Source organism: Micropterus dolomieu, linkage group LG12 (genome assembly GCF_021292245.1).
Source record: "Micropterus dolomieu isolate WLL.071019.BEF.003 ecotype Adirondacks linkage group LG12, ASM2129224v1, whole genome shotgun sequence".
NCBI classification, from domain to species: Eukaryota; Metazoa; Chordata; class Actinopteri; order Centrarchiformes; family Centrarchidae; genus Micropterus; species Micropterus dolomieu.
The window spans coordinates 31673907-31679243 of record NC_060161.1 but is presented as its reverse complement, the minus strand read 5'-3'; the positions used below and the strand labels follow the sequence as shown (position 1 = coordinate 31679243).

At 36.9% G+C, this 5337-nt stretch overlaps 1 long non-coding RNA gene across 1 annotated transcript; it reads right to left on the bottom strand.

The window, feature by feature from the left end:
- Window positions 1–4053: 4053 nt before the first annotated feature.
- LOC123981045 lies at window positions 4054–5117 on the bottom strand. Its single transcript, XR_006827655.1, has 3 exons — window positions 5052–5117; window positions 4667–4770; window positions 4054–4183 (listed from the first exon to the last, which is right to left on the bottom strand). It is a non-coding gene; the product is annotated as an uncharacterized LOC123981045 (long non-coding RNA).
- Window positions 5118–5337: the final 220 nt, after the last annotated feature.

Genomic DNA, 5337 nt, shown 5'->3' with positions numbered 1-5337 from the left:
GTAAATATGACAGGAGTGATCTGAGGAGGGACGAGTCTCTCTGTGAACAGCTGCAGACAGACAGAAGACAGAAAAAAAAAATCTCCTTAAGACATGTCTTTTTTCAGTGCTTTATGTATGTTACTTTTTACCACATATTTTTTTGTTTTATTGAAGACAGATTATTGTTATGTTGTGCTTTTTTGTGTGTATTATGACTTTAAATTATGCCTAAAATATTTAGATTGCTGCACTAAAACTGTGTATAGGCTTGTTGTGTTAACACAATAGTGCCTATGCAATGTTTCCCTAAAAACAATACTGTTTTTGAAACCCTGTTAGGTCTCACCTCTTACAGCCAGCCGGCTCTGAGGTGACTCTCCAAAGTCAGAGATGCAGCACTTGTAAAGTCCTTCGTTAGATTTAGAAACACTCTGGATCACCATCTCTCCTGTGGAGCCTGAGCCAATAAAGATGGCATCTTTATAGAAATCAGCTATGTGAGCAGAGGAGGTCATTTTACTTCTACAGCGCAGAGTCACTTCATCTCCCTCCATCACAGGTACAGGAGGACTCTCCAGGATCACAGCTCCAGCTACACACAAAGAATTTCATACACATTTTTAGAAGTAGGTTAAATATAACATTTTGCTGATGTGCCATTTAAAACTGTGGCACAGTGGTGAAGCATAAGCATAGAACCCACTATTAAAAAAACGACTATTAGAAAATTCTTTACAGACAAAAGAGCAACAATAAATAAACATACAAACTCACACTTGTAACCTGGATTGAGCTGAGTCACATACAAAAGTATTCTTTTTTTCCTGCTGCATACTTTATAAATTTATTTGCAATTATTTATTTATAATGACAATGTTTTCAGGGTAATTTAAAAAACAATGCCAATGTTTTTGTTTGTTTTACAATTTGTGTATACTTAAAATTATTGCTAATCATTTTTTGCAACACTCCCATCAGCTTCCCTCCCCTCATATAAATGTGTTATCACTGTGTCTGTTACCAGTGACAGTGATGTTGACGGCGTTGCTTCTCTCTTCTCCAGTCTCGCACCAGTATTCTCCGCTGTCTGTTGGATACGCCGGTTTGATGGCACAGACGGATGCTGTTGATGTCAACCAGGTACTGACACACTCGCTGACTTTTCCCTTTATCTTCCTCATGACGGTCAATCCAGTTGTGTTTTTAAAACCCTCGCAGTTAAAAGACATGGATTTGTATTCAAAGAGCTGCAGACTGGTTGAAACAATCTGAGGAAAAGCTGCATGTAAGACAGAAATACAGATCGTTTTTGTTAAAGTATTTAAAAATATTAACACGACAATTTAATTGGGAGATGGACAAAATAGATATTCTGACTTTAGGTGCTAAAAAAGATGAGCTACAGTGATAAAGTTATTTAGAAATCAAGAATATGTATCATTATAGACAAATGACTATAGCTGATTCTTACCACTTTCCTGAGCATATTTAAGGTGAACTTGTGCAACCAGCAGCATCAATACGTTCACTGAAGAGACGAAAGAAGGCAGTGGAGTATCAGACGTGTTTTATTTGTAGTAAACATAATAAATATTCATTCTACTAGCAATGGTAATGTCACATCTATCATCAATGTTATATGAGACAAACTCAGTACTCACACAGTCGTATGTAGAGAGCTGTGACCTCCATGTTGTCTTCCTGTTGTCTGTCTTAACATCAGACTGAAGGACGGCTAAAGTGTAATGTAGGTGAGAAAGAACCTCCTCTTCCTGTGTAGCTAATAGGTGACGTTGACCCAAAAGTAAGCTTCTGCTGAAGCCGTTTCACATAGAGGGCCTCTGTGTTCATATCTGATCTTAAGTCTCTGACCCCTAGTTATACTTGATAAAGTACCCACATGTAGTATAATCCCAAACAACTTTGTGTTGAATCAGACTTCCACAGACTTACAGATGGTGAAACCAGTGTGTTCCTGTAAAGAGTTATGATTAATATACACATACTGTTTATTATTACAAGTGTTGGTACCTGGCTGCACAGAGTTGGTACCATTCAGTAGCATCAGTGAGGTCCAGCATTTCTGTTGGGTGATCAGGTCCGGCTCAAAGTAGTTCTCATCCCAAAAGTGTTGGGTGGGGATGAGGTCAGGGCTCTGCAGGCCAGTCAAGTTCTTCCACACCAAACTGTACCTGACTTTGTGCACAGGGGCACTGTGATGCTTAAACAAGAGAAGACTAAACCCAAACTGTCTAAAATATTATTGTGTGATGTGTTTTCCTTAATTGGCTCTAAGGTGCCCAGACCAGGAAAAACAGATCACAATACAGTACATACAGTACATAATACAGGATCTACAGAGTGTCCATATAGTTCTTAGTTCATGTAGTGTATTACATTAGAAAGTCCATGTTATTTATAGAACCAAATTCAAACAACTAAATGTGCAAAGGCATAAAAAGCTTTCAAATTACTTTTTTTATTCCATGAAAAGGAAAGTAATAAAAGCTGAACTAATTCAATTAAGATCAAATAAAGAGACACTTTTAATTGATAGTTTTTGGAGTTATATTGTATTGTATTGTGTTACTGTATATATAACGCACGCTCTATTGCAGCTATAAAAAGAGTCCACAAAAATAAGCAGTTTTATAGCTTTTTATTTACCTCACCGATAAAATATTCTCACTGCAAAATATTTTGCTGATACTACCCACAATAATCCTTTGGCCCACTCATATGCCTGTGTACGTTTTAAGACTATACACGAGTATTAGATAGGCCCTTTCTATTTTTAGTTTTCTGATTTACTCTTAAGCCTCTACCAACACGTACAACCACATTCTAAAATTTGCAATCAAACCAATTTCCCAGTTAACTACAGAGTTTAATTTTGAAGGTTTTTTTTGCATTAAGTTGCAATTTTTATGTGTGCCCTCTGCTCAATAGCAATATAACGGCAGTAATATATATTATGTAGCAGACGGCCCCTGGTTGTGGGACTAAATGTGTTGTGAGGTAACGTAAAAGTAGTTCCAAAAAACAAATCTCACTGTGACCCTTTGAAGGTTCTGCACTATACTAAATTATTTAATAATGATGCATATTTATGAAAGTTCACCCAGAAAATGAGGCATCAAGAGGTCGGAGCTATAAAAGTTCCTAAATGATATGATATGTCTAATATAATATAATGTTGTCTGTGACCCTGGGGTTTTTTCAAGTCTGAGAAAAATATCTCTTAAGGTGTCATCAGGCTTAATATTAGGGTTGGGCTTGAGACTTGAGCAGGAAGCCTGTGTTACATATTTGAACAGTGTGTGAAAGACATGAGCATGTAACAGGCACCTAATGATGGTCTAGTAAAAGTTACTTTTGAGTTGCATCATGGGAAATGTAGGATCCAGGATTCTTGACACATGACATATGCTGGGGACTAAAAGGCATGTCTTGGCCCATTGCATTTTTAAATAGATGTCTTGTAAGTCTAACTTTATGTTAGCGTAATACTACAGCGAGTTCCCTTTAACAGTTGTTGGAACTCATGCTAAAAGAATTTATTGTGATTTTTAGATAACAAACTTAAAATCAAAATACTGCTTGATATAAAAGGCCGTAGTGTGAAGTGTGACATTTTGTTTCTGTACCATCATTCTCTGCAGTTTTATTCTTATTACATTAATGGTTTTATAAGTTCATGTGATGTTATTACCAGCTGTCACACAGTAGCTGCAGGTCTGAATGAATCAGCATGTTGTTGGAACCACAGTGAGTCTATTTAAAAGCTGCAGCAGCTCCGTTCTCATAAACAGCGTTTTCAGACGTGTGCAAAGGCAGAGCAGATAGAACAATGTGGTTTAACTGTCACACTCCACAAACCGCTCGCTCTTTAAAATAAGACTCCGATACTGTGAGACTGATGAAGACCTCAGGTGAAGGTTGATGATAATGTCAGTCCATTTTTAGAAATGCCACACAGTTGTAGAGTCAGACTAGCTCATTTTTAAAATCAAGTTTCATTTTTTATCATGTGTACATACAACACTCTGACTAATGTTATCAAAAGTGTATATGAAAAAATAAAATGTTTTAGTCAAAATATTACAGACAACACAATGTAAACAGCTACTTGTCACTCTCATAACCTGCTCCATCACAAAGCAAAGCTCTCCTTCAGTCAGATGTCTCTGCTCTCTGTGATCTGGAGGACACACAGGATTGAAAATTATAAAATAACATAAGTTTGATTTTATCTAACATAAATATTTATGTAATCAATGTAAACCTTTTTTGTTATTTTTCATATAAAGTACAAGAACTACTCGGTTTCACACTGTACTGTCGTCAATAGACTGTACCAGTGCACATCACCGTGTTTAAACACAGTCAGTCTTGTAATTGTTCTTGAAACTGTGCATTTTTCTTTTCCTGCTATTGTAGTTAGTGTGGTAGTGTAGTGTGTTAATCTTGGTCCAAGTCTGAAAGACTATCTGTACATTGGTGGCTTATGTACATTTTTTTCTATGTTATGTCTTTATACTGCAATTATTCAGGCATGTATGTTATATAAATGTTGTGAGGTGAGTTCTTGTAATTATCTGGTCGACTAGGGGGCCACAAGAGGCGGTCTATAAAGTGTGATGAGTAGATGAGCACTAGAGACCAGTATTACTGTCATTCTTACCTAATCAATCGTATAGTAGAAGGCATATTCTGTTGTACTTTGGTTGGTACCTTCTGATGGCGTGTCGATGACGGGCGTCACTGTGCAGCTGGATGCGCCCGGTTCTGCTTTGGAAACAAGTGAAATGCCTCAGCTTGTTGGCAGACAGATTCTTTCATTCAATTATTTTCTATCTCAGTGGATACAACATTAGTTTCACAGTAGAGGAGATCAGTAACAATCAGTTGGCCTTTCTTGTACACTGGGGGTGGGGCTGTGGTTTGTGATTCACTGATTCTGCTACAGGGCCCTGTCTTTTTCTGGGATTTAGCTTTTTAGTTTTGAACTGTTTCACAAAGTTAATTAGTTTACATGCAGCATTATGTGTGCGCATAAAGTATATTACCTGTGCAAATCATGTTTGCTGTGATGCAAGAATAATTGGCTTCTACACTCGTCAGTCCAGACACTGAAAGAAACACAGAATAAACAGAAACAAAACGAGCGGTTATTCTGTATTACATTTGGATGTAAAACTTGTTTAAACACAATAGTCAGAGAAGTATTTACACAAATGCCTGAAGTGACTGAATTTCCTTTTATCAAGTGACACATTAAGTCTTACATTAAATTACAAAAGAAACATAAGTGGACCATCATTAGGTGCCTGACAATCATTTTCTGTCCCATAA